Raw genomic sequence first — 25,814 nt, forward strand, 5'->3', positions numbered from 1 at the left:
AACTTTAAAATTTGGAATAAAGTAGCAGATCCCAACGGAATAAAGTAGCATGTTTGAACACTTGCTCTAATGTACATCATGGGACTATCAGTTGTGAAAGTGTTAGACTTGCAATCATATGCACTCTTGGGAGTAAGGAATTGAATGGAATGGGACGTTCTTCCAATACAGATACATAGGATTGGGCTGCAGATCTCCTTGCCAATGCTATGAGGCAGCTTCCTTGCATTTAGGATACATTTTGCACACAGGATGTAATTCTATAGAAGTCCATAGCATGCTCTGAGGTCATAATAGAGTTTAAAAGCTGTGAAACCCTTGGAGTTCAGTCAATCCGGAATTAAATCACCTTGCTTGCTATATTTGCAGTTCTGATCTTATCAGATACTACGAGGCACACAGTCAAGTGAAAAAGTAATTAAAATTGGAGCTGGGAAGGTTGAGGTATGCTTGCATTTTCTAAAGCAATTAGTGATTGTGTGGGAATCGTAATTTTCAGACCTGATTTTTATGTGTGGTGAAGTGTGTACAAGCTTTACTAAATCTTCCTAGAGGCCAGGCCATGCAAAGCTGACATTGAGCAAGACTACACTGTGAGGAATAAGCTGTTTGAAGTGTGCCCTCCCATCCCTGTTTGCATTTAGGCTTCTTTGTGGTCTCCCTTTCCAGTGTGGTAGCACTGCAAAACCGTTCCGCTGCAGCCAGCCTCAACTTTACATTGATCATGTCCGTGTTTTTCATTTGCTTTGCCTGGATTACAAATGTCTTATCTTCTGGGTGACTCTTCTTCCCATTGATTAATAGTCCTTAATGGTCAGCTGAAGGGAGCTGATTGTGAGGAGGTTGCTGGCCATCCTGTTGCATGCCAACCATTTGAGTGGGTGACCCTTCCCTGCAAAGAGAGAACGGCTGAAGTAACATCTGAAGGGGCTGAGAGGGACTGAAGTGGCCGTTCAGTGGAGAAGGAGCATTAACTGAAGGGTGAAAAGCACCTTGATGGTGTAAGACCTCTCTCTCTGGGAATCTGTAAGGCCTCTCATAGAAGTGACTCTTCTTTGCCTCTGTATTTGCTGTACTTATATAGTTGTAAACAAAGTGCATACTAAAAAAAATCCATAAGACACTAGGGGCTGCGTCAGACAAAATATGGACCAGTACACCTGCGGTTCCGCAACCCCTCTCCCTGCTCTCCCCTCTGTGTTCAGACCTACTGCAGTCTTGCGGACCTGCAGTAGGTGATGGGAAACTTCAGAGAGATGGGAAGCTGGCAGTGCAGGCATCCTTCTTTCCTGAATGATAGACTGCGTGGCCAGTAGGATCCGGAGTGAGGTAGGAGCTTCCTTCCTCAACTCCAGTTGGAGGCAAAGGCAAACTGCACTCCCTGATTGGACTTAAGGAAGGTGCCGCTGAAATGCAGTTATCAGCGGCATAACTCGCTACAAAGCAAAGGTAACAACTGCAGTTAGGGGAGGGAAACCACAGGTCATTTTTTTTGCCATGGATGGGGGAGTTAACTGTAATTCCCAGTTCAAATGTTAAGGTTCGGGAACCAGAGGCAAGGGGACCTCTGTTTTCCCGTTACATGTTCTCTTTCATCCAAAAGGAATGAAGTCTAGTTTGCACTGTCCATTAAACTTCTCACTGCCTGGGAGAGTGAGGGGAATTCAGAGAGGCACTGAAATGTGAATCACCTATATGCTTAGAAATGGCAATGTGCTCTGGTGTCTTGTCCCTGGGGTCAGGAACCACACACCCTACACCCCTGCCTGGAGTTGAGATGCAAGACTTGGGAGAGGACACACTAGGCGGTGCTCTTTTCCCAGACCCCTGATGTGCCCACTCTGTCTGAACCCAATGTGTTCTATGTGGGGCTGCCCTTGTACGTAGTCCGGAAACTACAGTTGGTCCAGAATGCGGCAGCCAGGCTGGTCTCTGAATCATCCAGGAGAGACCATATTACTCCCGTATTGAAGGAGTTACACTGGCTGCCAATATGTTTCCGGGCAAAATACAAGGTGTTGGTCATAACCTATAAAGCCCTAAACAGCTTGGGCCCTGGGTATTTAAGGGTATTTAAGAACGTTGTCTTCGTTATGAACCCCACTGCCCATTGAGATCATCTAGAGAGGTCCGTCTGCAGTTGCCACCAGCTTGTCTGGTGGGTACTCAGGGACGGGCCTTCTCCGTTGCTGCCCCGAGGCTTTGGAATGCACTCTCTAGTGAAATAAGAGCCTCCCCATCTCTGACATCTTTTTAAAAGTCTCTAAAGAAGCATTTTTTCACCCAGACTTTTAACCGATATTGTTTTGATTGTTTTAATGTTGTTTTGTTTTAAAACTTTAAATTGTGTTTTAAATTTCTTGCTTTTAAGTTTTTTGTTTTTGTTTTTAATTACTGTTTTACTTTTAATCTTGTTGTAAACCACCCAGAGACGTAAGTTTTGGGCGGTGTAAAAATATGATAGATAAATAAATAAACCTTCTGCACAAGAGGAACTCATGGGGTTCATCCAGCATTCCCTCAGTGGCCTGAAGATATGCCCCTGTCTCTTTCCTCAGATTTGGACTATTGCCTTGATGACTCGGCAGCAGAGTTACAGTCTCCCGCACAGTGCCGTCGGAGCTGTCTCTTGCAGAATTTGGCAAAGGTCCTTCAGACATAGAAAGCTTCGTACAGGAAAAGTGCAGAGCCAACCATTCTAACTAACTTGCAGCTTGGTAAACCCTTGGTAAAACTTCAGAACTCTGGAACCACCGCTATACAATCCAGCTCGATCTTTCCTGCTTTGTCCAAGGTACGGAAGCCTGCCTGGAGTGCCCTGCCTGTCACTGGAGCGGTCCAAAGGCTGGATACACGGCTGGAGCTCTTGCTCTATCCCAGCAAGATTGCTGGCTCAGCCAACTTATTATCTAGAAGATTATATGTGGGAGCCTAAATGGGAGGAGTTGCTTTGCAGTGGCATCCATGCTTCAAGAGCAGGCTATTTAAGAGCAGTGGGAGGAGAGCTGGTCTTGGGGTAGCAAGCATGAACTGTCCCCTTTACCAAGCAGATTCCACCTTGGTTTGCTTTTGGATGGGATGTGAACACTGTATGATATTCCCCCTTATGGGATGGGGCTGCTCTGGAAAGAGCACCTGCATTCTTTAATGAAGAAGGTCCCCGATTATCCTGCTCGCTTCTCCTTTGTCATGAGCCCTCCCACCTATTAAGATCATCTGGGGAGGTCCAATTATGGTGGCCACCAGCTTGTTTGGTGGCTACTCAGGACCAGTCCTTCTCTGTGGTTGCCCTGGGGCTCTGGAATGCACTCCCTGTTAGAATGAGTGTTTCTCCATCTCTGGCTGTTTCCCAAAATAATCTTAAGATGCACCTGTTCTATCAGCCTTTCAATTAATTTGCAGTAACTGCTGTGTCTGCATACCCAGCACTGATGCGGAGATGCCAGTTCACACATCCTGCACGTAGATATCACTGTTCAGCCTGCCTCCTTTGTAAACTAACCCTCAAGAACTGTGCTTGGAAATGATGCTCTTTCCTTTTTGAGTCTTGGTCTCTCCTAATTGTGGCTGAGGGTGATGGGAGTTGAAGTTCCAACAACAGCCAGAGAGCCGTAGTTGCTTACCCCTGCTCGGGTGCAGAAAATCGGAGTGTCCTGCACATTCCCTTGAGCCGTGATGCAAGCAAGGAGGCTTCTGCTATAAAACTGAACATGGCAGTGGGTCCCTGATGAAGAGAGAAGCCAAAGGAGGGAGGAGGTAATTTGCAGGCAATTTATGAGCTTGAAAACAAATTTCATCATGCTCCAAGGATAACAAATACCTGTTTCCCCCTGAATGTAATTACCAAAGCAGGGCCTATTGGAAATGGAGCAGAATGCGCTTTGCATTCAGTATTGTTAAGCTATCATTAGTTGTTACCATAAATATTGTTATAAGGTCCTGCTATTTCAGCAAACCTTTTAATGGCATTTTTTATGCCAGCAGTGCCTTTTATCATTAAAGTTCCTAGCCATTCCTTCCCTAATAATGAGGGTTTTCCTGGGTTCAGTGGGGATGAAAATTTATAGTTTTATTTAGGACTGTGATCATATTTAATGCCAGAATTCATTAACCTTTTAGAAAATTTCTGAGATGGGATGATAAGGCTGCATTGTCGGCTTCGGATTTGGAGACAGGCAGGGCTGCATCCTGAAAGGAAGGAATTGGTCTAGTAGTATTTAGATCTTGTGACAATGGCTCTCTTTGGTTACTGAAGGCATAATCCACTCCCATGCACCCTAAGAGAGCTGGTCTTGTGGTAGCAAGCACAACTTATCCCCTTATCTAATCAGGGTCTGCACTGGTTGCATATGAAAGGGAGACTAGAAGTGTGAGCACTGTAAGAGATTCCCCTCAGGGAATGGAGCCGCTCTGGGAAGAGCAGAAGGTTGCATGTTTCCTCCCTGGCAGCATCTCCAAGATAGGGCTGAGAGAAACTCCTGCCTGCAACCTTGGAGAAGCCGCTGCCAGTCTGTGTCGACAATACTGAGCGAGATGAACCTATGGTCTGACTCAATATATGGCAGCTGCCTATGTTCCTAACTTGCCCTCATTTTGTCCCTCAGGGCTTCCTGGTCATTGTCCCTGGTAAATCTTTGTTCCTATTTTTGCATCTGGGGAAGATTTTAAGGTCTGAGTGTGAGAGTGAACTTCTCTTTCCTCCATAGTTGCCTATACACTATAGGTAGGATTGCCAGTGTGCCTTCAAAAAAAGGGGTGTGTGTGGAGAAACTGGGTTATTCTTGGCAAATGGGTGGCAGTGGTTAATCTCAGTCATCTGCTGCTGGACTCTGCCTCTAAGAGATTGTGATATCAAAATTCCATTCTTGAGAGTAAGAGGGTTTCAGAAGTCTAGGTTCTTTTCATGTCCTATGGCTCAATGAAGGTGAGGGCTGAGGTGGGATCTCGAGACTGCCATGTGGAGGGCACACCACTGGCTTGTCTTGCCTGCCCCATTGGGTGCTGTGGGATGAACTGAACCCTGGGTTAAGGCACTGTATTTGACCTGTTTTCTCGGACCCCCATTGGTCAAGAGTAGCCAGGACATGAAAAGAACTCAGATTTCTGAATCCCTCTTACTTGCAAGAAGAGACTTTTGATATAATAATATCTCTTACAGATTATTTGCCCTGCCTCTTCCTTCAACCACAATAATAAACCAGAAGCAGCTTCCCACTCCATTTTTACAGGGTTGGCAGTCTTGTGGTATCCCCAGGCCCCACCTCAAATCCTTAGGTGTATCTAAGCGGGCAAGCCTGTCGATGGTATATGCCTGTTTTCTCCAACATGAGACCCAGGGTCAGTAGCGGCCCCCATCAACCCTTAGGGTGGCTCTCTGCCTAATTGTTGGTTGGGCCTATGTGAAGCTTCAGCCAAAACTGAATACCCAGCACAGTCCCCCAGCTCCATGTGGAGATTACCATCCCCACTGTGCAATTTTGTGCTTTGCTGAGTGCCAGGCAGTTCCTGTAAGGGAAACAAACAGCAGTCTTGAGTCCCAACAGAGGAGAGCTGGTCTTGAAGTAGCAAGCAAGAATTGTCCCCTTCGCTAAGTATTGTCCCGGAACCAGGGGCGGAGCGACTATTGGGCCAACAGGTTCAAAGAACCCGGGCCGCTGACCAATCAGGGGCTGCGAGAGCGGCCCCGACACGCCCCCCCCCCCGCGTCCACCGTCAGACGTGGGGGTGGTAGTTTAGCCCCTGAGCAGGGGCCGCATGGCCCCTTCGGGAGCTAAACTAAGGCTGGTGCTGTGTTCGTAGCGCCAGCCAGGTGCGGCTCTTCCCTGCAAATGCAAGGAAGAGTCGCTCCTGACTGTGTGCTGCGAACACAGCACCAGCCTTCGTCTAACTGCTGAAGGGGCCGCGCAGCCCCTTCGGCAGTTGAGGGCAACTCTACTCTGCCGAATGGAGCCTCAAGGCTCCGTTCGGCCAGACCACGCCCCCGCATCTGATGTCAGATGTGGGGGGCGTGGCTAGCCCTACATCTGACCTCAGACACGGGGGCGGGGTTAGCAGGGCTGCCACGGCGGTCGTGCTCCACTACCGCCCGGAACGTGAACCTATGCTGGTGGCAAGGGAAGACTGTATATGTATATACTGAGGAGAGCTGGTCTTTTGTTAGCAAGCTTGCATTTCCCCCTTGACTAATCACGCTCCGCTCTGGTTGCATTTGAATGGGCGAGGACATGTGAGCAGTGCAAGAATTTCCCCTTAGGGGATGGGGCCGCTCTGGGAAGAGCATGTCCCAAGTTCCCTCCCTGGCATACCCAAGATAGGGCTGAGAGTGACTCCTGCCTGCAACCTTGGAGAAGCCGCTGCCAGTCTGGGTAGACAATACTGAGCTTGGTATATGGCAGCTGCCTATGTCCCAGTCTTAGCAGGTAGGTACAGACTGCTGCAAAGTGTGTCCCTTCCCAGCATTTTCCTGCTGGAGCTCTCAAGAGAGCGGTCTGTCTCTCTTAGAGGGCTTTTAAAAAAAAATAGTGCAGTATTGTGCAGGGGTCAGCATAGTGGGGAAATGTGTCTCTCACTGAAGGTTTCCCCCCAGAGTGGTGACCGCTTGAAAAATAATGACGATCCCTGGTATATGCCAGATATATTTGCATTGTAAAGTAAAGTGTGCCGTCAAGTCAATTTCAACTCTTTGCACCCTCAGAGCCCTTTGGTTTTCTTTTGGTAGAATACAGGAGGGGTTTACCATTGCCTCCTCCTACACAGTATGAGATGATATCTTTCAGCATCTTCCTATATCGCTGCTGTCTGATATAGTACCCGCGGGGATTCAAGCTGGCAACCTTCTGCTTGTTAGTCAAGCATTTCCCCGCTGTGCCACTTTGACATTTGCATTGTAGCTATCTCATAATAAGTAACCAGATCCATTGTATCACAGAAAACTATACATCTCGTTACAACAGTAGCATCAATAGAAACTACAATAGGAACAATACAATAAAAACTACAGTATCATACATAACAAAGTTTAAAATAAATAAAATCTGTTCACCCTCCTAATGTGCTATGCCCACATCTACCCTCTCAACATTTCTTCTGTGAAGTTTACTTGCAATGCAAAGAAACTTGGCAACTCTTGCAGAGTTTTCTCTGTGGTAGTTCTGTTGTAATGAGGGGCCATTGGCTGTAATAACAATAAAGTTGAAGTTGAATTGTGAGTATCTTAATTCCGTTAAACATGCTTAAGAAGAAATGAGAGAAGTGATGAAATTCATTGGCTGTCGAGTGACAGTATTTTCACTCTCTCCTTCCTTATTATGAGATACTGGGGGTCAGTGCTTATTATGAGATTCTGGGGTCTAACAGGGTTTCCCAGATGTTGCTGACTACAGCTCCCAGAATCCCCAATTGCAATGGCATTTGCTTGGGGATTCTGGGAGTTGTAGTAAACAGCTGGAAATGCTTGTTAGAGGGAATACTGCTGCTGTGGGTTTTGTAACATGATTGGTTTACATTGTTACTGCAACAGGATTGGCCAATTGCTGTCAGTTTTGCTGAGTCATGATGCTGAGCTATTGTATTTAGGAGCACATTTCAGCCGCAGGGATGGGGAACCTTGGTACTCCTGCAGATGTTGGCCTACAATTCCCATAATCCCTAGCTATTGGCCTCTGTGGCTGGGGATTATGGGAGTTGTAGTCCAAAAACAGCTGGAGTGCCAAGGTTCCCCATCCCTGCACTAGTGTATAGCACCAAAGCTGATGTGTCACATCACAACAGCTGCTAAGTTTTTGAAAATCTATTTTAATTTTTTATTTTATCTACGCATTAAAGAGGTCTTTGAGAAAGCTTGTGGGTTTGGGAAGATGTGTATCTCATTGCCGTTATACCTTCTTATCCTAACGTTTCAATAAACAAACAAACTAGCAAGCAAACCAGTCAGAACTATTTTATTTCCACACCCTGCTTCATAAGTACAGGATGGCCTATTTCAGGGTCTGTGAACACAGAGTACTGTGAATGGTCTCACAAAAGGAAAGAGAAATGTCATCTTTCCCTTTTCTTCTGTGGTGCATCCCAATTTGGTTTTCAAGGATACCACCACCCAGAATTTCTGTTTAGAGCATTTTTACCCTTTCATCTGACTGGCTGTAACTGTTCACGGTTTTTGTGGTGCCACTTTCTTTCCTTTCCTACTTAGTGGATGAATTAGATTTCATGAATAAACATTTTAACCTCCTTTTAGTAATAACCTTATTGACTGTTTAGGATGCTCTAGACATCCATAATTCATGGTGAGAAAGTTAAATGAGGCAGCAAATGACGTATTAGTACATGGTGGTTTTATTTATCCTCTTAATCAGTTTTTTAAGATGTTTAACCTTTATTTGTGAACATCAGGTTAGTGATTCAGTCTATCAGCATAGATTATGAAAAAGGATTATTTTTAAAAATTATATTTTATTCCAGTGGCACACATTTTTAAAGGGTGTGGTCTTTCAGAACGACTCATTTCATATTCTTGTTTTTATTGTTGTCGGACCCCCAAAGAAGGGTTTCCAACCTAAAAGGTGTTGAGTTGCAGGTCCTTTCTCATCCTACCGTTTTCCCCTCTTTTTGGTAGACATGTTTTTTTCTTCATCACAGGGCAGAGTTCACAGGAAATTGCTTTGTTAAGTAAGTAAAACTTTATTTCGGTCGTAGACCAGCAATACAACAATATTAAAATAATAATGATAATAATAATAATAATAAGATATAAAATCAAACTACATTTATACGTATTTGGCATATTATATAACAATATTTGGCCACGATATGAATAACATCCAAATTAGGATTAGTAAGCAAATAGCTTAAATAAAAATCCTCTCCACGACCCGGAAAATTAATCAAAAGTGGGGCAATTTGTTGGCGTCTTGTGTCTCTGTAATATTCACAATGCAGTAAAACGTGAGCAGTTGTTTCAATGTTACCAGATCCACAAGGGCATAATCTTGATGCGTATGGTATACCCTGGAATCTCCCATGGAGCACAGCTGTAGGGAGAGCATTTACACGGGCAAGTGTTAGAGCTCATCTAAATTTTGGAATTAAGATGCTACTTAAATATGTAGCAGGCTTGAGCTCGGTGCACTGACTACCAAATTGCTTTGTTCATTTGGGTAGAGCTATTATGAGTTCCCATGCTACTAGATAGGCTATGCCAAGATTTGCCTTGGAAGAGCTGAAGCCGAATCATTTGTACCTAGCCCGACATGAAAGCAGCTTGCCTCTGTGCTTGTCACAGCACCAGGGGACAGCTGTTAAAGAGAATGAAGGTGCAAGATGGGGCCATAGTCCAGTGGCAGAGCATGTGCTTTGTATGCAGAAGATCCCATGTTAACTGAGCTAAGAGGCACCTTCTAAAAGTCTCGATTCTCTTTATTGAGCAGGGGGAGAGCAACTAGCTCTACCCAATGCCAGCACATCATCCCTCCAGTGGCTGTTGCTGGTGGCTATCTTTGATTTCTTTTTTAGATTGTGAGCCCTTCGCAGACTGGGATCCATCTTTAATTATATCTATGTAAACTGCTTTGGCAGCTTTTGTTGAAAAGCGGTATATAAACATTTGTCCTGTTTGTAAGATCCCCAGTTCAATTCCTGGTATCTCGGGGTAGGGCTGGGAGAGACTCCTGCCTGGAACTGTGGGGTGCTAGCTGGACCAATGGGCTGCCTCGGTAGAAGGCAGCTCCCCATGTTCCTGTGATATCACAGAAGCTGGGATGGGGGGACATAGTCCTTTCCAGTGCTTTCCCCATCAAGCTTGATGGGTAAAATCAATAATGACTCTTTTACTGTAACGTTTTGAAAGAGTGTAATCAGCACAAAGAAACATCCAAATCATTGTAAGCAAAAGACAGTTTTCATTACCTAAGTTGCTACTGTAATTGCGTTTCTTAAAAAATATAACATCTCTGCAAAATACGTGGTCCCACAATCATTTTTCACAGTAATGGAATTGGCTTCCTGTCTGTTCTGGAATTCCTACATGTATAGTCCAACAGAAAGCAGTCAGCTTTCTACATTTGACCACCAGTCACAAGACCATAGCTACTATTCTGCATTGAATGACAGTAGGCCTACTCGTAGGTATATTTCAGAGTTATTTCTGTAGCATAATAGCCTTGTGTTTTTTTAGATAGTTACTGGAAACGTAAATATATATGTGTAAGTAATGTTATGTATATGTAAAAACCATTCTTCTAGATAGTCTGGAATAAATGAATGTAATAAGACAAGCAAATAAAAAGTTCTGCATAGGATTAGCAGAAGTATTAAGAGGGCCAAGCAGGAGAAGTGTAAGAACCATGCCACAAGGAGTGCAGCATTTATTTTATTTGTTTGTTGTTAAATTTGTATACAGCCTTTCATTAAAACAGTCCCAAGGCGATTCCTGCATTTTGGCAGGAAGACTAGTGGTGGCCCCTTTTGACATTGAGCAAGTTTTAACTGGACACTTGAAAAAGATTGGGGCTAAACTTCTATTCATCAATTATATTTATTAGTCAATATTCAATATAAATATATAATTGTACAGTCATCCCTTATCAACTGTGGGTTTCCCAGTCGCGCTTTTGAGTATCCCCAACTGGGAAATTGTGACTGGTCTTGCCAACCGTGACCCAGGTTCCAGGGTTTGGTGAGATTTCTTGGTGATTTTGGGGGGTTCCCCTTCACGTCTCTTACTGATTTGTGGTGATTTAGAGGGGGTTGGAGGGACCTCCCATTTTTAACTGTATTTTGTGGTCTTTTCGCGACCATGATTCCTCTAACCCATTGTGTGCCTTTGATTTCAATGGCTTACCAACCGTGAATTTGCCAATCGCAAGGTTTTCCTGGAATGAAACCCTTGTGATTGCCAAGGGATGAAAGCTGGTCTTTTGTTAGGAAGCATGCATTGTCCACTTTGCTAAGCAGGGTCAGCGCTGGTATGCATTTGAATGGGAGACTATCTGTGTGCACTGTACAATACTCCCCTGAGGGGATGGGGCTGCTCTGGGATGAGCACCTGCATGCTTGCATATAGAAGGTTCCAACTTCCCTCCCTAGCATCTCCAAGATAGGGCTAAGAGAGACTCCTGCCTGCAACCTTGGAGAAGCTGCTGCCAGTATACAGTATGTAGACACTACTGAGCTAGATGGACCAATGGTATGACTCAGTGTAAGCTTCCTATTTTTCTAAGTCCAAATGAATAGTAATTCACAGAACATACATCCACATAGATACTCAAATACTTTCCATAAAAATGTTTTGGTTCATGTAAGAACCTAACAGTCTTGATACTGAGCAAAAATATCACAGGCTTGTAAACATCAAAAATTATTAATAATGTCCTCAGTATTAGAAAGTCCTGAAATGAGTCTTGACTATATAAGATTTCCTTGATTCTTTCAATTTCCGGTATATTAGGTAAATGTCTGGCTGGTTGGGTATTTGTCAAGTGGCTTCAGTGCCTAAGACAGACATCAAAGTTTCTTTTTTTGGATGTGCAACACAAGTGGGATGGAATTTTCCTTCTCTCTGACAGAAGATCATTGTCTGGTTGGAGGAACAGCAAAAGTTTTTTTTTTAAATGCCCAGATCCGGCCATTGTGCTAGTGCAGAATTTGGATGCCACCAATTGGACAGTGGTCGCATCGGTAATTCTGTTACCCTTTGAACTGTCCTCACCTCACAGGGTTCATGTGAGGATAAACATAACCATGTGCACCATCCTGAGCTCCTTGGAAGAAGGAGGATGTAAATATAAACATGAAATAATCACCTACTTTAAATACAGGAAGTCCCCAACTTACAAATGGGTTGTATTCCAAAAGTTCATATGTAAGTCAGATGTTCATAACTTGGAACGCATATAGTTTACAAGAGTGACAACTTGTTTCTATGTGTGGGTTGGCATTTGTAAGCTGTGGCTTTCCTTAATGTAATGTTATGGAGCTTTGTTTGTATGTACAGATGTTTGTAAGTCAGGTGTTTGTAACTTGGGGAGTGCCTGTATATATTTTATATCAGATTTATGTTCGTTCATTCATGCCTGTATGTATTTTATACCAGATTTATGTTTGTTCATTCTGTTACTCAAATGCAGTCCTGTCTACCCATGGAAAATGAAGTTGCATCTTCAGTCCAAGAATTAGATTGCATTGCAACCTTGTATAAGGTTTTGCTCTAGGGAGCTAAAACCATTGTGTGTATTAACTTGCCAAGACCCCGGGCATCATATTTGAGAGAGTGTGTCAGACTACAGAAAATTACAGCATTAGTTCCATTCTTTGTATTTTTAACTGTTTAATGTTTTAGAGACAATACAAAAACTTGCATGGCTGTGGAACCAAGCTGCTTTTTAAATTTTTGGCCAATATTTAAGAACCACTTTTTAAATTTTAAATCGCTTTTCAAATCTTTGGCTGGCTTCCATATTCTTAAAGTAAATGAACAGATTGGGAATCATAGTTTTAAAAAATGTCAAACTTCTTCAGTAATCTCAGTTCTGACTGTGTTTTTTCCGCCCTCTTTTTGCATTTTTTGTGGGGCAGATATTCACTATGTAATGGATAAAAGCTTTTTAACTGAGAAGGAAAATAATGAATAATCTGGTTTGACACATTTCATTTAGATTTAGATTTTTTAAAAAAATAAATAAATTAAGAGTTATACTCATGCTGTGGTGACTCAGTCTGTAACACAAGATAAGATGTACGAAGATAATATTTGTATAATAGAATATTTGTATGGGATATACTTTTGTCTCTAATGGAGTCATTGTTTTTACAATTTGACCCTGAAGAAGGTGTGGTTTTGTTATCCCAAAAAAGTGGGGTTAGTGCCTGGTATACAAGAGTCAATTAACACACCAAGGGTGGAAATCTTTCAAAGTTTATTCTGCATGGAATAAAGGTGCTGAGGATCGCTCCCGAAGAAAGCACACACAGCAAACTTAGCATCTGTCTTATATAGAAAAACTTAGAAAGTTTCAGTTATACCAGCACTCCGCTAGCCCCCACCCCATCTCTGCTAGTCCTGAAGCATTTAGAAAAACGTAGGCAAACATTCTTTAACATATGCGATCCCTCTGAGCTTCTAGTGTAACTTGTTTGTGTATACCGTTATTTCCCGTGGTTACAGAACAAAGAACCGTTTCTTCCTTCTGTCTTACGGGAAACAGGGGCTATTCATACACTTATGGTTAATTTGCTGCAAGCAAGCAGCTAAGCAGGCAGCAGACTGCCACATCTGCACTTTAGCTTAGTGACCTTACATATGGGCGGGGGTAATAGTGGTACCCTGGCCGTCAGTTTCTTCATTTTACCTGAAGTGCACTAAATTATATTTATTTATTTATTTTATTTTATGTATGCACTGCCAGACTCAGAAAGCTCTAAGTGGTTCACAACCATAAATACAATAAAAAAAACTATTACAACAACAACGAGTTAAAACCATTAAAAACATTCAAAGATAACTAAAAGCGAGGGTAAAAAAAATACGCCTTTAAGGGCTCTTTCAAAAGCTGACAAAAATGTTGGGCCACAGATATCTCTAGGGAGCACATTCCAAAGGCCAGAAGCAACTACAGAGAAGTCCCACTCCTAAGTCACTGCCAGAGAAGCTGGTGGCATCTGGAGATGGACCTCCCTCGATGACCTAAATGTGCTGTGGGAATGATGCAGAAGGTAGGGTTCTCCCAGGTAGCAGTTCATTTCAATGAGTAATGCCCCCCACCCCCAGACATCTTTTTGTGCAGACACTGTTTGGAAGAAGTTGCATCTCCCGTGTCTGTAATGCTGCTTGTTTGGATGCCTCTTACAGATGGAAATTTCTGATGTGTTGCCCAGTTCCACCAAATGTGTGACCTGAATCATTGGCTGAAATACAAGTTACAAGATGTAATGCCTTATTCTGAGACAGGTCCTTGATCCATCTAGCTCAGCATTGTCTGCAGCGATGGGCAGCGGCAAGCCAAGGTTTTGGGCAGGAGTAAGTCTTTCCCAGCCCTACCTGGAGATGCTGCCAGGGATTGAACCTGGGACCTTCTGCATGCCAAGCAGATGCTCTTCCATTGAGCTACAGCCCCATCTCACAAGTAACCTGCCAGAAGCATTGTACCCCCACCCCACACTCAAAATGCTTTTCTTTTCATAGCAGCTAAGGATCAGCAGATATAATAATGTTATGATTTTGCTCTGTTTACTTACTTACCAGATTTCTATAGCACACAAAGCATCTTTGCGTGGTTTACAATAAAAACAGTTAAAATAAAATTTAAACATTCAAACAATTTAAAACTTAAAACAAGGTTAAAATATTAAAACAGTTGATGCTATGGTGATGACGACAGCTATTTCTTATTATATTAAATGGGAAAGTGTCCTAGCCTTTCAGTGGTGCACTGGAGGAGGAACCTTGGTTTATTGCCACTGGATTCTGTTAAAAATGACTCACAAATAGACCTCATTGTTAGGGCTGTGACATTTTGTTAATTGATTAGATAGATCAGTGAATATATTTTGATTAACAAGGTGGCCCCAAGGCAGCAAATTTTTTGAACAGGGAACTTGAAGTACATAGGAACATAGGAAGCTGCCATATACAGAGTCAGACCATTGGTTTATCTTGCTCAGTATGGTCTACACAGACTGGCAGCGGCTTCTCCAAGGTTGCAGGCAGGCATCTCTCTCTGCCCTATCTTGGAGATGTTGACAGGGAGGGAACTTGGAACCTTCTGCTCCTCCCAGAGCGGCTCCATCCCCTGAGGAGAATATCTTAGGGGTGTGTACTTGGGTGGAGGCAGGGTTCCATTTTAGAATGTCTCTCCAGAAATGGTACCTGGTACATCCAGTTGTTCATAATCTAAAAACAAGGAAGGACTCCTCCTCCTTCTCCTCCAAATATTTGTATAGCCCTTCTCAACAAAAATTCTCAAAGTAGTTTACACAGAAAGATAAATTATAAATAAATAAGATGGTCCCTTGTCCCCAAAGGGCTCACAATCTAAAAAGGAACACAAGGTAGACATCAGCAACAGCCACTGGAGGGGTACTGTGCTGGGAATGGATAGGGCCAGTTGCTCTTTAAAAGTTGCCTCTTTGCTCAATTAGTGTCTAATAGGATAGCAACCTTTGCTGAGGGCACTTTGGGTGTGATCCTCAGTTCAGCTTGGTAATATGTTTTTTTATCCATTAATGGGTTATCCATTAATTGACATCCCATGTAGATTAGAGGAACCTAATGGAATATGGCAGAGTACCTGAAAGAAGTTGCTAGGTTCTGGATAGTCTTTAAGACCAAAAGCATACTTGTTTGGCTTGGCCTTCCAAGGTTTATAAATTGTTTTTAAGTATTTTAATTGGTTCTTAAATGGCTCTGAATTGTGTTAAAAATGTTTTATGTTGTTTTAAGCAGTGTGTTTTAAATGGTGTTTGTTTTTTAAATTTTTTTTTTAAATTATTGTGCTGGGAATGGATAGGGCCAGTTGCTCTTTAAAAGTTGCCTCTGAATGGGGTGCTCTAGAAATGTAATAAATAAAAATAAAATAAATAAAATAAAAGAGAAGCTGGTGTGTGTGTGTGTGTGTGTGTGTGTGTGTGTGTGTGTGTGTGTGTGTGTGTGACACAGAGGGAGAGAGAGAGACTTTTGTATCCAGCATTTGGACATGACTGGGCCATTCTTGTCTGTACAAGAAATTCAACAGCTTCCTTTTTAAATGTCACTGCTAGAAACAGCAACCTGTAATAATAAAAAAAATTGTTCAGTGAGAGTAGTCGTAGAAAGAGGAGGGCAGTTTTCTGAGGTGGCCTGTCTATCTTCATTGAAGATCACAGTAGTTCCTTCTGAACTGCAGTTAGACTGTCAGCATTCACAAGTCTGAAGAAGAGTGTGATGAACAAATATAGGGGATTTTTATTGAAAAGGGACCCAGACACGGAAAAACAAATAAAAATAACATGAAGCAATAGAGGAGACTCTTATAGGATTTTCCCTCTTGGGTGTGGGGTTTTGGTTTGTTGGTTTGTTTTGGTATCTCACTTATGGCAAGTTGCTTTACAACCAGTTCACAATGTAATATTGTTTTTAAATGGTGTATAGTGAGATGAAGAAATCTGAACGTACAAAGTGATTACTGGCTACTACTAGTCCAGATGGCTATAGGCTACCTCCAGGCTCAAAGGCAGGATTCCTCTGAATACCAGGTGCAGGGGAGCAACAGCAGGAGGAGGGGGCATGCCTTCGTCTTCTGGTTGTGTGGCTTCCCAAGGCATCTGGGCCACTGTGTGAAACAGGGTGCTGGTGATAGTCCTTGGGCCTGATCCAGCATAGCTGCTCTTATGTTTGTAAGCTGACTTACATCAAGGAACTGGCAAGATAATTGGCTATACTGACTGGCCCTCTCCAAGGTCTTGGCCAGAGAGAGTCTTTCATAGCCTTCTTATCATTTGGCTGGAAAGGCCAGGATTTGAGCCTAAGATCTTCTACCTGGAACGCATGTGCTTTACCACTGAATGATGACTCCTCTTATTTATTGTAGCATGAGATGAGTTAAATGGACCTTGAAAGTATATTTATATGTAGATACATGGGTCTGACATATTTTGGTCTGACAAATATGTCATAAAGACTGACATATTTTGGTCATGTCATGTGAGCTGATTCACAAAGACAATTATGCTGAGAATGATCAGCGGGAGAAGGAGACAGGGACGGCCTTGTACTCGTTGGCTGGATATTATAAAAAATGACACTGGAATGACCATGGCGGAATTAAAGGAAGCTGTATGAGATAGGACGGCATGGAGTGCTTTGATCCATAGAGTGACTGAGAGCCGGACACAACTGAACAGATAGAGAGAGACATGGGTCTGGGAGATGAGACAGTTAATATTTCCTTGCGAAATACTGAGAGCGGAGATGCTCCCTTTACTTGACACATGAACACCAAGACCATGATGATAAAGATGGCTGGGTTAGCTATTTCCAGGAACTTGCAGAAATTTCCTGTTTGCAAACCTTTCCAAAAAGGTGGTGGGTCCTTTCTCATCATTATGTTTGGTTAATCACTACTACTAGTAGTAGTAGTAAGTTTATTGTGGTCACAGACCAGATTAACAATTAATAACATTAATAAGAAAATTTTAAAAAATCAAAGTTTACAAAATCACAAACTGTTCAAATTACTAATACAGTCTTTAGTCGGTTAATCACTAGTGTTGAGGGATAAGGAATTGCTCAAGAGGGCTTGTACCCAGTTGTTGTTTAAAAATATTTATATTCTTCCCATCCAGTGCTCGGGGCATCTCACAACAGTAAAAGTAATATAAAGTTTAAAATAACAAAACAAATAAAACAGCATAAAATAGAATCAATTAAACAAACTCAATAACAAGCAAATAACAAGTTCTAGTAAGAACTAATCACTACTTTCTTTTCACTGTCTCTACATCTGGACTAAATTTGGTGTTAATGGAGGTCCACAAGTTCGATCTCTTGCATCTCAAATGCTCATGTTTCCGCCATCTTGGATCGGGGTGGATGTCGTCATTACAAACTGCACCATTGAGGTGTCCCTGTGTGTCATTCACGACAGCTGTTCCAAATTTGGTTCAAATCGGTTAGGCAATCCTCAAGTTAGTGCACTTGTGCCTCAAAAGTTTACACGTCTGCCATCTTGGATCAGGATGGATAACATCATCACAAACTGCCATTGAGGTGTCCCTATGTGTCCCCACAACTGTACTGATTTGGTTCATATTGGACCAGGCATTGTGAAGTTGATGCGGGGGCAGGGGGGACACACAGCACACACAGAATGCCGGGTGATCACATAAGCCAACTGGAAAGTAGGCTAAAAATACCAAGTCCATCAGTTTATCATTAAAAGATTTTAAAAGCCTCTCTAAACAGATGGGTTTTGAGATCTTTAAAAAAAACAACCCTAAGGGAGAGAGCAGGGTGAGTTCCTCTGGGAGGGCTGGTCTTGTGGTAGCAAGCATGACTTGTCCCCATAGCTAAGCAGGGTCTGCCCTGGTTGCATCTGAATGGGAGGTTTGATGTGTGAGCACTGCAAGATATTCCCCTCAGGGGATGGAGCCGCTCTGGGAAGAGCAGAAGGTTTCAAGTTCCCTCCCTGGCTTCTCCAAGATAGGGCTGAGAGAGATTCCTGCCTGCAGCCTTGGAGAAGCCGCTGCCAGTCTGTGAAGACAATACTGAGCTAGATAGACCGATGGTCTGACTCAGTATATGGCAGCTTCCTATGTTCCTATGTTCCATAGCCAAGGGGCCACAACTGAAAAAGCCCTGTTTCTTGTCCCTGCCAAACAATTAAAAGGCACAAAGCCAGTAGAACCTTGGATTTGAACACTCTTTGAAGGCACTATGAGAATCAGTAAATGTCTCCAAAGGCTAGCAAGGAAGACTTTTGGATTCTGTAGTGAACATGAAATCTTGGAAAACTATCTTAATGAATTGTCTTCATTGGTACAGCCATATGAGCTGTGTGGGTTAATTGTATGAGTGCCACTTACACAGGTAAGAGTGGGTGTAAAGAATTACGGGAAACCTCTCCTCTTTTTAGCCTACTTTCCAGTAGGCTTATGAGATCACTTGGCATTCCATGTGTTTTTTCATGTTTCCGTCTCACTCGATCAACTTTGCAATGCCTGAACCAATGTGAACCAAATTGGGTACAGTTATAGGGACACTTCAACTGCATAATTTGATGATGTCATCCACCCTGGATCAAGATGGTGGATGCATGAACATTTGAGGCGCAAGTTGGCTAACGTGTGTGAACTGCCTAACAGATTTGAACCAAATTTACTAAAGCTGTAGGGACATAAAGGGATGCTTCATAGGTATGTAGGAAACTGCCATATACGGAGTCAGACCGTTGGTCTATCTAGCTCAGTATTGTCTTCACAGACTGGCAGTGGCTTCTCCAAGGTTGCAGGCAGGAATCTCTCTCAGCCCTGTCTTGGAGATGCTGCCAGGGAGGGAACTTGGAACCTCCTGCTCTTCCCAGAGTGGCTCCATCCCCTGAGGGGAATATTTTGCAGTGCTCACACATCAAGTCTCCCATTCATATTCATGGTCAATGGCATATTTTTTGATGTTCTCCACCCTGGTTCAAGATGGCAGATGCGTAAATGTCTGAGGTGCAAGTGGGATAACTTGTGGGTCGTCTAACCAATAAAATATGATAAATAATTTGAATAGAATTTGGTACAGTTGTAGTGAGTGACACATAAGTGTAATTTGTAACGAATTCACTACAATTGTAGTGAATGACACACTGGGACACCTCAGTGGTGTAGTTTGTGATGTCATCCATCCCCATTCAAGATGGTGGATGTGTGAACATTTGAGGTGCAATTGGGCTAACTTGTGATCCGCCTAACCAATTTTAACTAAATTTGCTACAGGTGTAGGGACACATAGGGACAGCTCAAAATTGTATTTGTACTGATTTCATCCACCTGGATTAAAAATGGTGGTCACATGAAAGTTTGAGGTGCACATGGGTACTGATTTGGGCCATATTTGATACAGTTGTAGGGACATCTCAAACACATAATTTGGGATGATGTCATCCACTCCAATTCAAGATGGCTGATACATGAACATTTGAGGTGTGAGTGGGCTAACTTTTGAACTGCCTAACTGATTTGGACCAAATTTAGTCCAGTTGTAGGGACAGTGAATGGAAAGTAGGCAGATTAGTTCTTACTGGAACACCTTGTTTTAATATGTCAGCTGTCTTGAGCTATTGGAGAGGTTAGACTTTAAAATATGCAAGCCATGCTCTCATATCCTTAAACATAACTCTGCTATTTTAGAATAGTTCTGAAACTGTGTTTTGAAATGGGTCAATTTAAATCTAGATTTCTAAAGCCAAGAGAAGATAGGAATTTGGCTTCATGTCAATTATCTGCTATAATGCCAACATTCCTTTTTGAAAATGAATATCCATTAATGTTTTGCTTCTTTAAAAAAAATCTATATCTCTAATTATACATACTTATGTTAGAATATTTCATTAGCTCTGTTGATCTCCGAGAAATGTTACATACCATCTATAATTTCATTTCTGATTTTCATAGCATTTCAGTGCATCTGCTGCTTGACTCGGGAGACTCGAGCACACAGGCCCTAAGTCATGCTGAAGTGGCATGGTCTAGTTGGCCCTAAGTTTTGGTTTTGGTTTTTTAGCTTTGTAACACATGAGCAAATATAAAGCTCCATTGTTCTGTTGGATTCCCCCCCCCCCTTGTCCTTCTATTTGTCTCCTACTTCAAGCAAATTTGGGAGAGAGAATTTGACATACACTCTATTTGTTTTTACCATCTTCTTCCGATATTTCTTCTTCATTGTGGAAGGCTTTTATTTCAGTCCGGTGGCTTGTTCTCTCAGAATAGAGTTCCTTCTGACTGCACCTAAGGATCAGTGCTGGGACTCTAGCAGCTGTAGTTTAGGCAGCCATCCAAGAAAACGGAAAGCAGCAACTAGCCTTCTGTTACTGAAGGCATAACATGTAGGGAATACGAATGCATGCCAGAGATTGCCTGCACCATCAGCCTTGCTTTTTTGTTCCTCTACCCCAAGATCTTTCCAGATTCATTCCCATCCTGACTGAACAACGCAGCTATTACGACTTACTGCTTTTACTGTTAAACAGATGACACATCATTAATTTAACCACAAATCTTCATAGCTTGGCTCTCTGCAGGTAACCTTGTCAATTACTGAGTGTAAACTGCAATTGCCAACACAAACAAAAGAATGGTGTGCCATATTGTCCAGCTTATATTGATCTCAAAGCCATCAGCAGATTGATTTTACAATAGTGACAAGGTAAAATAGATATAGAGGGAAGGGAAAGAGTTGTCATTATGTGGCCTGAAAAACAACATAGAAAAATGTTTGTTGTTGGGTTGATGATTTGGTTTCTAATTTTTAAAGGCTGGACTACCCATTAATATCTTAGGATAGAAACTAGTGCACATATCGTAGCTTCCACTGAATGGAAGTTTCTACAGAATGGTTGTTTTTGTGGTAGCAAGCATGAATGAATTGTCCCCTTTGCTAAGCAGGTTCCACCCTGGTTTGTATTGAAATGGGAGACTAATTGTGTGAGCACTGTAAGATATTCCCCTCGGGATGGAGCTGCTTTGAAGAGCACCTGAATGCTTGCATGCAGTAGGTTCCTGGTTCCCTCCTTGGCATCTCCAGATAGGGCGGAGAGAGACGCCTGCCTGCAGCCTTGGAGAAGCCGCTGCAAGTCTGCTTAGACAAGACTGAGCTAGATGGATCAGTGGTTTTGTTGAATACTGGATAGAAGGCAGCTTTCTATGTTCCCAATATGTAGAGAGAGACATCCTGAATCTGCAAATGGAAGGTGGCATTCACAGTATGAGAGGGACTGTGCCATAGATAAACCCCTGAAAGACAGCACGTTGGACATTTCAACCGCCTCCTCCATTTCCCCTCAACCTCATTGGTGTGCCAAGACTTGCACATGTGCACACTTTATAGGGCTTATGGGGAGCATATGAGACAGTACACCCACAGACTGCTTTCTACTATCTTGTCAAGCCTATGGTTTCCATCCGTGCAAATCTAAGTTAATCCAAGATTTGATGTTGCTTCAGTGTTTTGAGGTCTGGTGTCATCAGGCATGGCTCCTGAGCAGAGTATTATTATTATTATTATTATTATTATTATTTATTTATTACATTTCTATCCCGCTCTTCCTCCAAGGAGCCCAGAGCGGTGTACTACATACTTAGGTTTCTATTTCAAAACAACCCTGTGAAGTAGGCTAGGCTGAGAGAGAAGTGACTGGCCCAGAGTCACCCACCTAGTATCATGGCTGAATGGGGATTTGAACTCGGGTCTCCTCAGTCCTAGTCCAGAACTCTAACCACTACACCACGCTGGCTCTCATATATTGTAACACCACATTGGTTCACTTGGAGATGATTTCACTAGGCTCATCATTTTGCATACTGTGTTCCATTTTTGTTTAGTGGCGAATAAAAAATGGCCACACTCCTCCTAATATCCCAAATATTTTGTAATTTATTGGCTAAAACAGTCTGCTGATGATTTTGTTTAGCAAGCCAAAAGAACTAAGAAATGTCTGTGTATCTTACTTTGTAGTAAGGGAAATAAATCCTAATGGAGATGCATGTCTGTTTCAGATTGCAAGAGAGTTCCCTAACAAAGATACAGTAAGTGCAATGTTTGTAATGTGGTGTATTTTAAATATTTTTTGCAGAAATCAGGTTTTCTTCTATCATGGTCAAGGAAATCTGTTTGTTTGGTATCCAGACATCTCTGGATGATTTATCAGACTTTAAACACGAGGCATTATTTGCTCCCTCCCTTTTGACCTTGTATTTCTGATGAGTGGTGGAAAATATAATGCATAATTTCTTTGCAGAGATGAGACTTTGGTATAATGCTTGTCGTCTCATATAACATAGGTGGCATTTTTCAGTTAGTTTGGCCTGAGTTCTGAATAGGGGTAATAGCATATTTAAAGAGAGAGACTCCTGACAAATTCCAGGAAATCTGGAATCAATTCTTGGAACTATATGCATTGTGAAATACACTTTTGTAGAAATCTGTGGTCAGGGTGATTGATAACAGAATCACTAATGACTCTTTCCCCCGCCCCTTGCTTTTGGTTTGTTCTTTTTGTTTTTGTTTTGTTTACCTAAAAGGGGGAAGAGTTTTGAGAAATGGGTTGGGTATTTATATATTCTATAAAGTTGGAAGAGAGATCCATTCATGCTTGCCCACTCAACCATGAAACTCACTAGATGACCTTGGACAGTCACTGACCTACATTACAGGCCTGTTGTGAGGATAAGATGGGGGATAACATACGCTAGTCTGGGTTCATTCGAAGGAGGACAACAAGCAATTAGCATCACTACTGATGTATACACCTTTATGCACTTCAAGTCTAAAATCTCAATTTGGGCAAACTGGAGGGGTGGGTGTTAAAAAAATAATCTGTTACAAACGTGATTTTTTTTTTTTTTGCTTGAATCTGGTTTTTGTAATTAATTATTTTTCAGATAGGATGAATAATTTTAACAAATATACTTTAAGATATTAAAGATAACTGATTAATAATTGTATCTTTAAGCATAGTACATTCTCTTTGCTAATCAAGGTCCATGTTGGTTTGCATTTGGTTTGGTAACCACCTGTGAATGCTGTAAGATATTTCCCTTTGGGGATGGGTTCATAGCTCAGTGGCAGAGTGAGTGACCTTTGCAAGCAGAAGGTCCCAGGTGCAATCCCAAGACCCGTGCCTATAGTCTTGAAGAGCTGCTGCCAGTCATTGTAGACACTGCTGAGTTAGATGGACCAAGAGTCTAACTCAGTTATAAGGCATCTTCCTAAGTTCCTATCCTGAGTTCTAGTTTCACACTCTAACCTCCACATCCTTTGGGCTCAGCCTTGTTTTTCTGAGGTGCTTTGCTAACAGTTTGCATGGGAACATTTGTTGAAAAGCGGTATATAAATATGCATCGTAGTAGAGGGTTTTCAAATTTATCGTCGCAACAGCTCTATGAGGTAGGGGCTATGCTGAGAGATTGTGACTGGACCAAGTTCACCCAGTGGGCTTTATAAATAAGTGTGAATTTGAACCTGTGTTTCCCCAGTCCCAACCTGATGCTCCATCCAAAGAAGAGCAGCAGCAGGCTGCCTAGTAAATGGCCCAGTAAATGGTCCTCTACCATGGGAGGGGAGAGAAGCAAAGCTAAATACCCTGACCTTAGAGAGCAGGGATGGCCCTAAGGTGGTGGGAACAGCAAAATGCTGAGTTCTCGAAGCCTGCATTCTGGAAGTTGAATAAATCATGCAGATCAACTCAGATATGCAAAAGTTTGGTCACAGAATTAGGGTCTGTTTGTGACGGAATGCCAGCAGTGGTGGGTATCAAATATCTATTTATAATGGCCTGGTGGTGATTCTGTTGAGAGAGTTCCCTTTCCTTGCACTCTATATGTTGTTGGTATTGTTGTTACTATTATTATTTTACTTTTATATCCTGCTTTTCCTCCAAGGAGCCCTGAGCGGTGTACTTACTACATACTGAAGTTCCTCCTCACAACAACCCTGTGAAGTAGGTTAGGCTGAGAGAGAAGTGACTGGCTCAGAGTCACCCAGCTAGTCTTATGGCTGAATGGGGATTTGAACTTGCGTCTCCCTGGTCCTAGTCCAGCACTCTAACCACTACACCATGCTGGCTCACATTCTGCTGTGGAATATCAATTGAAATGTGTGCAGGACCCTAGAGGGACCTGAGTAGCGATTCTGTGGGAAGTGATCCTTGCCAAGTCTGTTACCAGCCCCTAAGACGCCTTTCAGGATCCTTCACTGGGCAAGGTGATGGTATTTTTATTACCAATTAAACTTTCAGTGCTCCTGCAATCTGGCACAGGAGTGCGTACACAGACATCTGATGAAAGCCATTCATGATTGCTTTGAGGAACTGAGGGCGTTCATAGCTATGAAATTGAAACCGAATATAAACAGAGCGTGCTACTTTACTGAGAGAACAAACTCTAGGGATGCAAAACAACTTTTTTAAAATCCAAGAAACCTTGGTGAAGACATTTTGTTAAAAATCTATATTAACTTCATAATTAAATGGCCAAAGCGTTTAGATCTGCATGCCCCCAAGTTGGCGAATAAGTGTTTGCCCATTCTGCTGTATGCGGATGCTGCAATTTTTTTATTTTATTTTTATTTTTATTTTTTTTGCAAATCCAGCTCTTAAGGCCCTGGCCCATAAGGATGTACATGACCTTTTCATGCACCCGCTGGCAGGGCGGGGAACATTTCCCTTAAAAACCAGGTGAGGATCTCCTTACCTGCTCATCACCTCCCTGCCACTTTTCCACCGGTGGCGCCCCCCCCCCCCCAAAACGGCTTTGTGAGGATGCAGCACTGCTCCCTGTAGCCTACATGTGGCATTGGCACGCACATGGCCGGTGCGCATATGCCCATGTGCAAGCCAGCGCCACACAGAGGCTGCAGGGAACAGCATCACAGCCCTGCACGGCCATTTGGATAGTGGATGCCACCAGTGGAAAAGTGGCAGGGAGGGGATGAGCAAGTAAGGAGCTCCTTATCTGCCTTTTAAAGGGAACTGCTCCCTGCCCCATCGAGCCAGTTTGGAAACCAGCGCCCAAGCCAGTTTGGCACTTCCCAGAGGAGGCTCGGAACCAGCTTGTGCACATTTCTACTGCCCAACGCTGCACTGAAGAACATCTGGTAATCAGTTACCAAAAAAATGAAAGTCATGGGCTTTGCCAACAGACCAAAGATGTTTAAGTGTGGTATAAATGGCCACACTCTCGAGCAAATATTAAATACGCAGCTGTGGTTTTCCAGGTATCAGGGAAGGAGATCTCTCAGGTTGATCATGTCATCTCTTCAGCCCAAAGCAGTGCTGCACCCATTCTAAGATTTCATCATGCAAAGGGAGGAAGTTTTCTCCTAGTAGCTATTAAGTTATTTACAGCTAAGCTGCTGGTAGCGTTACTTTACAAAGCCCAGTTGTTAGGGGTGTGCAATTTGATTCAAGATTGAATCAGGGGCAATTCATAAATTCAACTTGGAATTGAATTGCCCTCAAATAGAGGGCCCGATTCAGGGTTGAAGTGAATCACCCCTGATTCAACCTGAATCCATTTAGGTGATTTGAATGCCATTTTGAGCCCCATTTTGCCGGAAAAATGGATCTCATTATGGCACTTTCCCA

At 42.7% G+C, this 25,814-nt stretch overlaps 1 protein-coding gene, 1 long non-coding RNA gene and 1 other non-coding gene across 26 annotated transcripts in view; 1 reads left to right on the forward strand and 2 right to left on the reverse strand.

The window, feature by feature from the left end:
- The window catches only part of TENM1 (teneurin transmembrane protein 1), a 1,198,498-nt gene that overhangs the window by 816,598 nt on the left and 356,086 nt on the right, over positions 1 to 25,814 (forward strand). The window contains exon 1 of one of the 24 annotated variants that reach the window (XM_053273544.1): positions 2,669 to 2,794. The exons of the other annotated variants lie outside the window; for them this stretch is intronic. The gene's annotated coding sequence lies outside the window, so the exon portion shown is untranslated. Of the gene's footprint in view, positions 1 to 2,668; positions 2,795 to 25,814 lie in introns of those variants that run through there. 24 annotated transcript variants of the gene reach the window in all.
- The window catches only part of LOC128335401 (uncharacterized), a 119,690-nt gene that overhangs the window by 11,969 nt on the left and 81,907 nt on the right, over positions 1 to 25,814 (reverse strand). The window lies entirely within an intron of this gene.
- On the reverse strand, positions 14,037 to 14,108 carry TRNAA-GGC (transfer RNA alanine (anticodon GGC)). Its single transcript has one exon. It is a non-coding gene; the product is annotated as a tRNA-Ala (tRNA).

This window comes from Hemicordylus capensis, chromosome 11 (genome assembly GCF_027244095.1).
Source record: "Hemicordylus capensis ecotype Gifberg chromosome 11, rHemCap1.1.pri, whole genome shotgun sequence".
Lineage (NCBI taxonomy): Eukaryota > Metazoa > Chordata > Lepidosauria > Squamata > Cordylidae > Hemicordylus > Hemicordylus capensis.